This window comes from Lissotriton vulgaris, unplaced genomic scaffold, assembly GCF_964263255.1.
Source record: "Lissotriton vulgaris unplaced genomic scaffold, aLisVul1.2 SCAFFOLD_3480, whole genome shotgun sequence".
Classification (NCBI taxonomy): domain Eukaryota; kingdom Metazoa; phylum Chordata; class Amphibia; order Caudata; family Salamandridae; genus Lissotriton; species Lissotriton vulgaris.
In genome coordinates this window covers 153,170-168,109 of record NW_028246167.1, presented here as the reverse complement: position 1 = coordinate 168,109, position 14,940 = coordinate 153,170, and positions in this window count along the sequence as shown.

The window sequence follows — 14,940 nt, the reverse complement described above, 5'->3', positions numbered from 1 at the left end:
CTCTTAAGTGCATTCTAATCCTCGTGGTTAATGCTAACTTTGGTTTGCCTTTATCAAATCATGTCGGGTACGGTGTCAAACACTTTGTAATACTACCCCCCCCGCCAATTCTGGCGGCGGGGGTAGCATTCCACCCTTCTAGAGGGAGAAGACATGTAGTTACTGTTAAACCCGTTTAAAGTTAAACAGAGCCCCAGCATCACAAAATGGATGCTGCTGCCATAGACACAAGTCTGCCCTCCTGCTGCTGGATGAAACGATTCAGAAAAGGGGGTGGTGATGAACAGAGTGTCTGAATTAAGCAGACCACTCTTACCCAGTCCAAAGATCAGGGCTTGATCCATCACCGTTATTTATCTCACTGCACCATCCCAGCTCAGAACCTGGCTATATGCAAATCAGTCTGTCCCTGGCCCAGTGCATCATGGGAACAGGGCAGACTAAACTACCAAGCCAATTCTTATACTGGGAAGGAAACAAGCTACCGGGGACCGGTTTCTGGCATTTCAGCCGTCTTCGGCCCGGCTTGCTTGAATCCTGATGGTGCAATGAGCTAGGGACTCACATCTGAGTATACCCTTCCACGCTTATGGTGGACAAAAATGATTCAGAAAAGGGGGTGGTGATGAACAGAGTGTCTGAATTAAGCAGACCACTCTTACCCAGTCCAAAGATCAGGGCTTGATCCATCACCGTTTTTTAGCTCACTGCACCATCCCAGCTCAGAAATTGGCTATATGCAATTTAGTCTGACCCTGGCCCAGTGCATCATGGGAACAGGGCAGACCAAACTACCAAGCCAATTCTTATACTGGGAAGGAAACAAGCTACCGGGGACCGGTTTCTGGCATTTCAGCCGTCTTCGGCCCGGCTTGCTTGAATCCTGATGGTGCAATGAGCTAGGGAATGCCAGAAACCGGTCCCCGGTAGCTTGTTTCCTTCCCAGTATAAGAATTGGCTTGGTAGTTTGGTCTGCCCTGTTCCCATGATGCACTGGGCCAGGGTCAGACTAATTTGCATATAGCCAAGTTCTGAGCTGGGATGGTGCAGTGAGCTAAAAAACGGTGATGGATCAAGCCCTGATCTTTGGACTGGGTAAGAGTGGTCTGCTTAATTCAGACACTCTGTTCATCACCACCCCCTTTTCTGAATCATTTTTGTCCACCATAAGCGTGGAAGGTTATACTCAGATGTGAGTCCCTAGCTCATTGCACCATCAGGATTCAAGCAAGCCGGGCCGAAGACGGCTGAAATGCCAGAAACCGGTCCCTGGTAGCTTGTTTCCTTCCCAGTATAAGAATTGGCTTGGTAGTTTGGTCTGCCCTGTTCCCATGATGCACTGGGCCAGGGTCAGACTAATTTGCATATAGCCAATTTCTGAGCTGGGATGGTGCAGTGAGCTAAAAAACGGTGATGGATCAAGCCCTGATCTTTGGACTGGGTAAGAGTGGTCTGCTTAATTCAGACACTCTGTTCATCACCACCCCCTTTTCTGAATCTGGATGAAACTCCGGCAGGGGAGGCCTGGACAATAGGTTTCCTGTCCAGGGAGGTGCTAGCACCTCCCTAGACAGGCTTTAGAGTACTGGGGCAGGGAGGGTTGCATTCAGTGAATGTTTTTCAGACACTGCCTGTGGCACACAAGGTGCTCCATGCATTTCCGAGTGCAAACCGGTTGCTCGGGCACTCAGCCCCAGCTCTGGCGCGAAACTGGACAAAGGGGAAGGGGTGTAACCACCCCCTCCGCAGGTCCACCCATAGGAGGGACCTTAGAGTTAGTCCAACCCCAAAACTTACTATAAGTATAGTACCCCAGTCCCTAGGACTTTAGATTACCCCGGACGAAACTCTGCAACATACATCTTGGACCTTCGACATTCCATATCGACTGGAAGACGGAAGAAATCTCCCTTTTGGTCAAGGAGTAACCACCCTGTTCAAACAGGCACCAACTGCATCTTTGCCGGTCTGCATTTTTGAGGCTCCCGCCAGATCCCGAAGAATCTGCGACACAGGACACGGATATCCAGACATCTCTGATGCCGACCTGTAGTGGACACGAGAGACGTGGGACGGGAACTCCTGGACATCATGCATTTTGCAACCTGCACCTACTTCCCGAGGTATCCCGAAGTTGTGCATTAGGGTGCTTGAAACCTCAGCCCCGAGCACCTATTGCACCGAAGCTCAGAGGCCCACACTCCACGAGTGTCCCGTGGGCCCGCTTTGTGCATTTCAGCTCAATGCGTCTTCGCGGTTCCTAGTCCGTTGGCTAGTAAGCCCCCACGAAGACCAATGTTTACTTTCTACAGCTTTCCTGGTTGCTCCAGGCTTGCTCCAACTCCTCTCCAAAGGGGGAGTCCCTCAGACCTTGCTGGTCCGCACTGAAGCCCATCTCGACATACTGCGTGGATTGCGTTTGCCAAGGCTTGTTGGGTCCAATCCGGATACCGACACCGCAGTCAACTAGATCCTTCGTGGGACAGCTCGAATCCAGCTCCTGGTCATCGTCGACGCCTCCTGGTCCTCGTGGCTGAAGAGACAATCTTCACCTTCTCAACTGAAATCACCCGACATTGGCTGGCATCTTCCTATCGCCATCCTGGTCCCTGGCTAGTGGCCCAGACTCTGTCTCCTCTGCTTTCAGGTTCCTCACATCTCCGATCCACCCTTGGATTCACCCGGACACTTTTCCTCTGGTCGCCTGCAGCACTTCTTCGCAGCCCTCCATTGGAATCGACGACGAAACCAGACACCAAGAGGCACCTATGTACCCGGCTTCCCTGGGTGAGGTAACACGAGTACTCCGGTGCTCCCGTGGGTCTTGACTCTCGAATTGTCCTAGTCTAAAAGGGTTCCATCGTAGTTCACCTAGAAGTACCCTTAAAGTGTAATTTTGTAACTTGTTCGTTCTCCATAGAAAGTCAATGTTAACCCGCGTCTGTGTTTAGGCACTGCATGCATCTCCCGTGGGCCTCCTACATCCTAACCTTTGGTGGATCTAGGCAGCCCCAGCGATTCCACAGGCCCTAGGCCTGCTTTCTAACTCTCACGTGGTTCTTATACCACTATTTTAGTATATGGTTTGTGAGGCCCCTAGGGCATAACGTATACTGTGCAACTTATCGTATACTAGGAATATGCTACTTACCAGTATGCATCTGTTCTTGGCATGTAGGGATGCTGACATTCATATCTGTGCATAGATCGCCGCCGAGTGTTGGGTCCGGATGATTGCACCTTGTTGTCCTGGAAGAGTCTTCGAAGTATCACGAGATAGGTGACTTCTCCCCTGGACTACAGTGCGCATGGGCATCTTCTCCATCCTCAGATTGTTTTTCGCCATTGTGGCAGAGATGGACATAGTAAAGTAAGAAATGTCCATGCTAAAGATAATGCTGCAGCTGCGACAAGCACCGGGGAGGAGGGCGGCCGATATGAATGTCAGCAGCCCTACATGCCAAGAACAGATGCATACTGGTAAGTAGCATATTCCGTTCGAGGCATGTGGGCTGCAGAATTCATATCTGTGCATTGACTGTATAGCAGTATCTCCTCTAGCGGTGGGTACCTGTGCCAGCTGCAGCAGTTTGAAAGAGTTTTGAGGACAGCCTGGCCTACAGCAGCTTGCTGCTTTGCTTGCACGTCTACACAGTAGTGTTTTTTGAAAGTGTGTATAGTAGTCCATGTGGCTGCTCTACATATGTCTTCAAGAGGGATATTTCCTAGGAAAGCCATGGATGCCCCCATTTTTCGCGTAGAGTGTGCTCTTGGAGGGACAGTTAAAGTGTGTTTATCCTTTTGATAACATATTTGAATGCATTTAACTATCCATCTGGCTATTCCTGACTTTGATATTGGATTCCCTTTATGGTGTGCTGAAAAAGCAACAAATAATTGCTTTGTTTTCCTAAATGATTTCGTTCTGTCCACATAATAAAGCAGAGCTCTTTTTACATCCAGTGTGTGTAGGGCTCTTTCAGCTACTGACTGTGGATTTTGGAAGAACACTGGCTGTTCTATTGATTGATTAATATGGAAATTGGATATGACCTTTGGCATAAATTTAGGGTTTGTTCTAAGAACTACCCTGTTAGCATGTACCTGCATGAAGGGTTCTTGAATTGTTAGTGCTTGTAACTCGCTAACTCGCCTGAGTGAGGTAATGGCAATTAGGAATGCCACCTTCCACGTTAGGAATTGCAGTTCGCATGAGTGTAGAGGTTCGAAAGGAGGTCCCAAAAGTATGGTAAGTACTATATTTAGATTCCAGACTGGGGAAGGTGGGTGTCTTGGAGGGATCACCCTTTTAAGACCCTCCATAAAAGCCTTGATTGCTGTTACTCTAAACAGTGATAGGGGTTGCCTGTTTTGAAGGTATGCTGCTATAGCAGCGAGGTGTAGTCTTATGGAAGAGTATGCTAGGTTACATCTTTGAAGATGCAGCAGGTAGCATATAATGTTCTGTATGGAAGCATCTAATGGGTTGATTTGGTTATTGTTGCAGTAAATAACAAATCTCTTCCATTTCGCTGCATAGCACGCTCTCGTAGTTGGTTGTCTTGCCTCTTTAATGATATTCATGCAGTATGGAGGTAAGTTAAGGTATCCAAATTCTAAGATTTCAGGAGCCAGGTCGCTAGGTTCATCTGATTGGGATCTGGGTGTCTGATTTCTCCATGGTTCTGAGTTAGAAGACGGGGAGCGAGGCGCAGCCTTTGATGAGGAACTACTGAAAGCTCCAGGAACGTTGTGTACCATGGCTGTCTCGCCCATGTGGGAGCAACTAGGATCAGTGTTAGTGACTGTTGCCGCAGTTTGCGTGCCACCAGCGGAATCAGTGGTGCTGGGGGAAAAGCGTACGCAAATCTGCGTGACCAGTTCGTCCATATCGCATTGCCTTGTGACAACGGATGTGGGAAACTGGCGGCAAAGTGGAGTTTTCGCTTGTGGCAAACAGGTCTATCTCTGGGTGCCCCCACTGCCTGAAGAATGATTGGAGAACTTGAGGGTGAATCTCCGATTCGTGTAGTTGCTGGCTGTGCCTGCTGAGGAGGTCTGCTATTTGATTGTCTTTCCCTGGAGGTGTTCTGCCAGGAGAAAGATATCTTTTGGAATTGCCCACTTCCATATGCTCTGTGCCAAGTGGGACAGTTGTGGAGAGTGTGTTCCTCCCTGTTTCTGGATATAGTACATTGCTGTCATGTTGTCCGTCCGGATCAACACAGTCTTGCTGTACAAGTATTTTTGGAATACTTTCAGGGCTAGGAATATTGCTAGCAACTCTAGTTGGTTGATATGCAGTTTCTTTTGTTTGATTGTCCAGAGCCCTTGTACTGTGTAATGAAGTCAGTGATGCGTCCCCTGTTAGTACTGGTTGTGGAACCGGCTCTTGGAACAGTCGCCCCTTGGAAAGGTTTTGTGGGTTCCACCACTGCAGAGAGTTGTGAGCGCGACTGTCTACCAACACTAGGTCTTTTAGTTGTCCATGAGCTTGCTTCCACTGCCGTGCTAGGCATTCTTGCAATGGACGCATTTGAAGTCTGGCATGGGGGACAATGAATTTGCAGGAGGCCATCATGCCTATGAGCTGCATGAAGACTCGAGCTGGCAGAGAGTGTTGTGGCTGAAATTTGCGAATGAGCATCTGCATGCTGGCTATCCTCGCTGAGTTTGGATATACCTTTGCCACTGAAGTATCTATAGTAGCTCCCAGATATTGTTGTGTGTGGGATGGTTGTAGATGCGATTTTGGGTAGTTTATCGAAAAGCCTAGGCTGTGTAGCAGCTGAAGTGTTTGAGACGTGTCTCTTGCACACTGCTCGTACAATTTGGCTTTTATTAGCCAATCGTCTAGGTACGGGAACACATGGATGTGTTGCCTCCTGAGATGTGCAGCCAATGTTGCTAAGCATTTTGTAAACACTCTTGGAGCCGTGGTTACCCCAAAGGGGAGAACCTTGAATTGGTAGTGTTGACCTTCTATTGTGAACCTGAGATATTTTCTGTGAGCTGGATGGATGGGTATGTGAAAATACGCGTCCTTGAGGTCCAATGTTGCTAGGAAGTCCCCTTGTTGTAGCAACGGGAGCACTTGCTGCAGTTTAATCATATGGAAGTGCTCCGACAGTAGGTATTGATTTAGGGGTCTGAGGTAACCGTCCTTCTTGGGAATAAGGAAGTATAGGGAGTATTCTCCTGTCCCTTGGTGTTGGAAAGGGACTGGCTCTAAGGCTCCCTTTTCCAGAACGCATTTCACATCTTGTTGTAGCAGGGTGATGTGTTCTTTGGATATATGACGGTGTCTGGGTGGTATGTTTGGTGGAGTAAAAGTGAGTTCTAGGCAATAACCATACTGGATAATTTATCTCACCCTCCTGTCCGTGGTAATTGCGTTCCAGACAGGTAGGAATTGTTGGTGTCTGCCTCCGACCGGTGTTGGGTGTTCCGGAGGTAGCGTGATAAATTCACTGTTTTGTGGCAGTGGAGGCTCTGGTGTTATTGCCTCCACGTCCTCTTCCCTTGTTATTGTTGCCCCTATAACCTCCTCTGTTGGAGTTTTTGTTCAAGGAACCTTGGGTGTTGCCTTTGTATGTAGATGATGTCTGTGAAGTATTGCCCTGTGTAGCTGCTCTATATGATGAGCGTCGAAAGGAACCTCTGTGTTGTTGAAACTGCAATGCACCCATTGATTTAGCAGTTTGTGTCCTTTTTCATTTTATCTAAAATGGTGTCGACTGCCGGGCCGAAAAGGAAGTCTTGATTGACTGGCTGGTTAAGAATGGTGGACTGCACCTCATTCTTAAAGCCTGAAATACGCAGCCATGCGTGTCGTCGTAGTAAAACGCTAGTGTTAATGGAACTGGCTGCAGTGTCAGCTGCGTCAAGCGCACATTTGATGGAGGCATTTGTAATAAATTTTCCCTCTTGCACAAGGTCATTGGCTTGGGCTTTCAAAGGCTCAGGCAGGTGTTGCATCAAGGCTTCAAGCTGGTCATAGTGTGCCCTATCATAACGAGCTAGTAGAGCTTGTGTATTTGCAATTCTCCAAGAATTGGAGACCTGTGATGCTACCCTTTTACTCGAGGCCTCTAGTATTTTGAACTCTTTATCAGGAGGAGGAGCCTCTCCTGTCGTCTGTGAGTTGGCCCTTTTGCGTGCATTAGCCACTACCAGTGAGTCTAATGGTAACTGCTCTATATTTCTTTTCAATCCTGGGATTGATTACGCATGCCCTGGCTGTATCTTTAAATATATCAGGCGCGTGTTTTAATACCCCCTTTAGCATAGGGAGGGTCCTGACATTTTTCTCAGAAGTAGGGAATATGTCAAATAGGAAGTCTTCTTCTATAGGGTCATTGTGCATATCTACATTGTGGTACTGCGCTGCTCTATCAATTAGCTGGTTGAAGACAATGGTGTCGTCAGTAGGTGACGGCTTTGTTGGGTATGAGGGGACGTCGGGGATGGGATGCGTGTCATATGGATCAGTTGGCTCTGCCCATGGTTCATTTTGAGGGTTAGGATCCTCTGGGTAGTTATAATCATATTGAGGATCTTCCCCTGTGTCGCCCTCATTGTCCCCAGACTGAGAAGGAGAGTAAGGAGCAAAGGGTGTAGTAGGCATAGTAGGATAGAAAGAAATGAAGGGTCTAGAGGGAGAAGTCCTAAAGTCCTTCTTCTTTAGAGAGATGGGGAAATGAGAGCCCGTGTCCAATGGTCTCTTCTTTACCAGTCTCAGGGTTTATATATATTTTTGCCTGGTCGTCAGATGGATCTGGATGGAAGAGTTCTTCTTCCACTGTCCGTGGCTGTGTCTTTGACTTCTTTGGCTTAGTCGGTTGTGGATCGACTATTGCTTCCGGGTCGACAACCTCTCTTGGTTAGACGACTTTCAGTGCCTTATTGGTTTTTCTCGGTTCGGCCCCCTTGTTCGGGTCGACGAGTGATTGCGGATCGACCGGGTGTTTAGGGTTGATATGCTTCTTGTGCTCGACAGGCTTTTTCGGTTGACTGTCCTTCGTCGAGTCGCTGTCCTTTTTTGGATTGACCGGTCTTTTTGGAGCACTTGTCCTTGGTTCGGTAGCCTTCTCCGGCTGGACCACAGGCTTCGGTACGGCGCCCTTTGTGCCAGCGACCTTCTTCGGGTCGACAGCCTTCGGCAGCGTGGCCTTTTTTGGCTCGACGGCCTTCTTCGGGTCGGCGCCCTTTGGTTCAGTGACCTTCTTTGGCTCGACGGCTTTCTTCGGTTCGGCGCTTTTTGGGTCGACGGCCTTCTTTGGTTCGACGCCCTTTGGCTCGACTGCCTTCTTCGGGTCGATGCCCTTAGGCTGTATGGCCTTCTTCGGTTCGACGCCCTTCGGGTCGACGACCTTTTTGGGTTTAGAACCTTCTAAGGGATAACATTAGTCAGCCCTGGGGTCTGAAGGCTTAGTCTTTGGTTTTGGAGCCGAGCCGGACGGCGGGGCTGCAGAATGTTTCTTTGGATCTTGGCTAAGGCCTTTAGGCGATGCCTCGACCGGTGCCTTCGGTAACGGGGTAATCGGTGTCGGGGGCAGTGCACTCACGATTTGCCCCGGTGGGATCTCGTCATCAGATTGGTCCTCGACGGTGACGATCTCTAGGTCCGAATCTGCCGCTTCTGGAAGTTCTTGGTCATCATCGAAGATGTTGTCTGGTTCCGGAGCCTGTCGCTGCATCTCTTGCCGAGGGGCCCGTCTAATACGGATGGTTTTCTTTGAACGGAATTGGGCACAGGCTGGGCAGGTTTCTTCCCTATGGTCTGGTGATAGGCACTTGTTGCATACTAAGTGTTTGTCAGTATGCGGGAACTTGGAGTGGCATTGTGAGCACCGTTTGAACGGGCTCCTTTCCATCGGCAGCAGGCCAACGTGGCGTCGAAAAGGCCCAACGGCCCGCGTCGACGACCGGTCCGAGATGGAAAGTTCGATCGAGTCAATAAGTACCGAGCGAGAACAACACTGTCGAAGTCGAAGGCCTTTAGAAAAGTTTAGTTTTGATTCCGAAGTTGGAGTATAGGAATAACATGCGAACCCAATGGCGGAAAAAAACAATCTGAGGATGGAGAAGATGTTCATGCGCACTGTAGTCCAGGAGAGGAGTCACCTATCTCGTGATACTTCGAAGACTCTTCCAGGACAACAAGGTGCAATCATCCGGACCCAACACTAGGCGGCGATCTATGCACAGATATGAATTCAGCAGCCCACATGCCTTGAACATTAAGTTCTTTGTATTGTACTTTTACCTCTGACCTCATAAAGAGTGCAGAGGGGTTGTGTTTAGAATAAATACATATATATTTGACATATACCTTGTGTGATGTGCTTTCATTTTATCATTCAAGAGATTATAATTGGTAAAACAACTTGCTTAACTCGTCTCCAAGTCTTAGCCTGAAGGCTGTTCTCCACAGCTACCACTAGGATAGCTTTCTATAAGGTTACTTTATAACCTACCATCAATAAGGGTCGTTTGGACTGGTGGAAGGTGCCCACTAGAATAGTGGACATCATATACCAGGCCAACTTCTCACATTGTGCATGCACGGGCACTTGTTCCATACGAAGAGCAGAAGGTCAGCCTATAGTGTTTTGAGTATGCCCCGTGGGGCCATGAGTGGGAGTGATTGATAGCAGTATAGGGCCCTAAGAAGCACAGTCATCTTCAAGGCTGCAAGATGGTATAATGTTTCCATTGGGTGAGGTCCACTTTGACCTGATGGAGTAGTGTGTGATAGTTAAGCACGACAGTGCCAGCAAGTCCGGTGGCTAGTTGCATGTCTCCAAAATAGTACTTTTTGGTTAACTAAAGTAGGTATGAGTATCAATACTCTCTGGCTGTGGCCAGGTCGGCCATGGGTTAACATGGCCTAATAATTACAATAGATATTTTTTAAATATCAATATAGACTCTGGGCTGAACAAATATACCCTGGGGAACATTCCTTATATCCTTGAGGCCCTCACATTGAAATCTACAGGTATGGATATTGGAAAGGAATATACAGAATAATAATTGGGAGGTTGGTTCACATCCTGTAGAGTATGTAAGGATCGGCACAAGCGTACTAAAGTAGTAGTGGAGAAGGTGATGGTAGCTAAAGCATGTTGGCCCCTAAGGAGTATTGACTTTTCTCACTTGGTGGATATGTTTTGTGTTACGTGCACAAATGAAACAAGATTGTAAGATTGTTTATTCAATATTATCTGCCTGCATACATTTTTTGTATTAGAGCCCCTCTTTTTGCTTTATATATTGTGTGAAAGTGGCTCTATATATACTGGACAATAATTAAGTACAGTGTGTATAGAGTCCACAAACCCCAAAGGTATAACAGAGGTTAAAGTCAGGACTGACCTTACTCTCAAAAGTGGTAGCTTGGTCGAGCAGTAAGGCAGTACCAGAGGGCAGTGCAAAGCATTTGTTGTACACACTCAGTCAGCAAATGATTTCACACACTGAACTCCAGGCCAATGGTTTTTATATCCAAAGATATAGTTGTTTTATTGTTAGAGCCAAAAGGCATAAAAATATACTTTGCTAGATATGAGAACTCTCATGTAATTACTTTGCAAGGAAGCAATAAAGCTGGTGAACACAATAGGTACAGGAGTTGCTGAAGGCAACTCAAGTCTAGACACACTTTAGCATTGAGCTCAATGGATTGTTACCATAAAAGTACAGTTGATTACAGTACAGATTACTTTAGTAGTTCCAGGACCAGATCCTAGATTCAGTCCTGGGGTCTAAGCTGAAACCAGATTAGCAAAAACGTTTTAGTTACTGTGGTGAATTTTCATGAATATAAAGCTGTTTTAAAAGTTCACACTTAGAAACTTTTCAATGGCAATCTGGCAATGTTATTCAATGGGAGAAAAATCAAGTTGCAGGTAAAGTATATAGAATTTTCCACTCAGATATTATTTTTGATCAGTAATTCACTCTAGCCAGTGCTCCGTAATATACAGTGGGAATGTTTTCCGGGCAACCCCGTGCCGGCCCATACCAAATATATTAACATTGCTGGTGAGGCATGATTTTTTGGTCCTCATTGGGTCGGAGCACGCGACTCTTAATCCTTGTTATATAGCATGGATTCACCACACGTATATTAGTTTACGATTGTAATGTTGATGTGCTTGAAAACTTATTTTTTATTTAGAATGCTTGATAGTTATTGGTTATACTTTTCTCTTTCTCCTTTATTTCGATAGAACATACATATACGATCTAGGTCCGACCCTTCCATCGTTACAGTGGGGACCTTTCTCATTAACTTACCGAGGTAAGATATGTCTTCACCATGAGTGGGTGTGTGATGTTTAGTGATATGTGAAGTACACTTGTAATATTAATGGTGCACAGATCTACGGTGGACACGCAGGGAGTTTGTGACTGATACCAGCTCTGATTTAATTCTTACAGTTTATACATCTATCTTTTTGACCAGTGGCCGACTACCATATTGACCCATAAAAACTCGGATAACGAAAATACATAATCGGATATTTGAGAGGTGAGGAGTGTTCTTTCTATAAGAGACGGTTGGACAGGGAATTGGGAGTGATTACATTTAGATAAAATCGTGTCATTATGGTAATGGATGTATTGTACTATTTAGATTTTTCCTTGGATGTACAGTACATACTTTATTACAGGAGTATAGGGTCCCCCTACCCTCTTACTTCTCTGCTATATATCTTTCTTTATTTGTCTGCTGAACAATCCTTCTTACCCATCCTGTCTCTAGTATTATTGCCACCCTCTATTTTCCTTCCCTCTCTACTTATTGGTATGGATCGAAGACCATTGTATATAACAAACCAATATAAATAGTTCACAAAAGACTTTTTGTATGATAATGTTTTTTGTTTGTTACTTTTAATTTATTCACCTTCTGCCCTGTTCTATGAATTAGTGAAATTATCCATGCACTTGTTAGTTTATAAAGATAGGCATATAATGCAGATAATTTACTTTTAAGACAGGTAACATTGGAAATATGAACGATGTTGATTGATTGTCACGTTTTTGATATGTTTTCTACCATTCTTTGATCATATGAAGATATTGATGCTATGTATTATATTGTGACATGTAGGCCCCTGTTGGGTCATCCCCTTCCAAGCTATGAATTATAATCATATTACAAGAATATTGCACTTTAGGAAGTACTGTTTTTAACATGCATGTTTATTTTGTATTGGTGTTTTTTAACGGGTTCTCTATTTTTGGTACTGAGTGTTGTATATTTTTAATTATTGCAACCCTGACGAAGTTCGTTGTGAAACGCGTTGGCTGGAGAGGTTGTTTTATGGAAACGAAATAAAGGAATTTTTGAACACACATTGGAGCTTCCGAACCTCCCTTTCTTTTTGTGCACCGTCCTTGTATATATGAACTTTGTGATCTGCTTTGCAGGAGATTATTGGTGCGGCATACTCTGGACGTTTTGTGCACAATATATGGACTTACGCCTCATACTTGTGTATAACCTTGGTCAGCCGTCCTTTTTCCTTTTTTGTTTGAATGCAGGTAAAGTATGATCGCGTTACTTTTGTAATCCAGTACTGGGCTTCTAGGGCCAGCACTGGGGTCTGAACTTAAAACAGGTAGGTAATGGCGTTTCAGTATTTTGTATGATTTTTAAAGAATATTACAAGTTTTCAAAAGTAGGCACTTAGAAGAAATTTCATAGAAAAGTACACCATGGGTTCCTATGTAGAAAATACAGATGACTAGTAAACCCGGTAAGGATTACTTTTGCGGTTCAGTACTGGGCTGCAAGGTACAGTACTGGCTTCTCGCCTGCTTGCAGGTGAGTAAGTCGGAATTCGGACTTCGGCTGATTTTATATGAATATTTGTAGTTTTCAAAACTTCACACTTAGAACATTTTCGAGTCAGAATGGGTCAATGTTATCCAATGGCAGGTAAGTGAGTTACCGGTTTCCAGGTGAGTACTTGGCTGGTGAAGTTAAGGTTCTGGGTATAGACTCAGGGGTCCCCACCGGGTCAGGTAAGTACAGTCGGCTCCGCCCCAGCAGCGCAGGGCCGGCCGGGCGGAGAGGTAGGTAGGCCCAATGATATCCAATGAGGGAAAGGGGGTCTTCGGTTGGTGGCTGCTGGCTAGCAGGCCACGCGGCTGTGGGAGCTGGGCTCCTGGTCACTTGCTCAGGGGAAGGGGGTAAGTAGGATAGGACAAAGGTGGCACAGACAGTGGCACCTGGGGCAGCTGGGTGCAGGGTGCTCTTGAGCCGTCGGGTGCTCAATGTTATCCTATGGGAAAGTTAAAAAAGGAACAAAGGCTGCAGGCTCGGGGACGAAGTCTCTCCAGGGGCGACCAACACTTCGAGAGGTAAGTTGAGATCTTGGAGCATAGGTAGGTACCCCAAAGGGAGGCACAGGGGGTTGTAGGGCGCCGGGTGCAGGGGTGTCTTTGAGTGTCGGAAAAGCTTACCCTCGGCTGGTCGCGGTTGGGGTGGCCTCCGGTTCTAAGTCTGCAGGCATCGGCTGGTTCGTCGAGGAGGGTCTTTGGGCACTGGACTTCGCGTCCCATTCACCGGGGGGTCGTCCTCATGGTCTTGGTTCAGTTAGGCCCGGCCAGGGCTCGGCGGGTGCAGAGTGGGCTGGTCCTGAGCTTCCTGGGTGGCACCAGGTGGATTGTTTATTTGATTATTTTATTTTTATTTAATGCGATTTTCTATAGCGCAAACTTTACCCGAAGGTGTCAAGAGCGCTTTACATAAGAACCAGTTGCAAAACATAAGGACTAAGGATTACATGCGTTCCATAAGATACAAACAGAAAAAATTGCAAATGTACAAGATGTAAAGTCACACAAAGAAGAGACTGGTGATTAGAGTTATCTCTATATACATAGGGAGCGGCTACGGATGGATATACTCTAAGAGTCACATAGGAATGGTAGAGAGTACAAAGGTCTACTGCATATACTAGTGATTAGAGTTATCTCTATATACATAGGGAAGCGATACGGATGGATATACTATAAGAGTCACATAGGAATGGTAGAGTACAAAGGCCTACTGCATATACTAGTGATTAGAGTTATCTCTATATACGGAAAAGCAGAGCTCCATTAAGTGGGGTCGGAGGGGGGATGCAGTCATAGCACCAATGGAGGGACAGAGAAGGGCAGGAAAGTGAGACAAACGAGAGAGGGAAGCAGAGAGTAACGAGTAAGACGAGGAGTGTGTCAGAGGCAATAGGAGAGACAATAGAAAGGTCGCTAGGACAGAAGGGAGGTCAGAGATCGCTGAAATGGCGGAGGAGAAAGATAGAAGAAGAAGCGAGTCATAAAAAGAAAATGGCGTGGAGCACAAAGGTCCAAGTCCGAAAGTCCAGGAAGAGGGCTGCCATAGCCAGCAAGTCCGGGGGGAGAAAGGCAGTCCGCAGCAAAGTCACAGCCTCATCGTCCATAAGGAGCTGGGGCAGAGGAGTTCGAACCGGAGACCAGGGATCAGGGAAGAAAGACCACAGGCGCCAAGGCAGCTGTTCGCAGAACGGGAGGCAGCAAAGTCAAAAACAGTTTCATGTGAGAAGAAAGTTGCCCCGGGTGGAAGGCTATGCATCTTCCGTGGAGCTTCGTGTAGCAGCGCCTCCTCTCCCTCGCCTGCTCCAGACGCAGGCGGCTTCTCCGGGGTCTTAAGGGGGCACAAACCCTGGCCCATGGCTGCTGCTCTGAGCTCGGACCCCCGCCGGCCGGTGCCCCTGGAGTCCCCTGGCCCGGGGCTCAGTACCAGTCTTTAAGAGGGTCAAGGCAGGCAGGTCCTCCGGGTGTTCCATGGTTGATGTCCGCAGGAGTCGCCGGGATTAGGCAGGAGCAGGTTCCAGGATCGACAGGCCGGTAGGGCTGGGGCCAAGTCAATTGTTATCGTTCTGTTAGGAGCTGCAC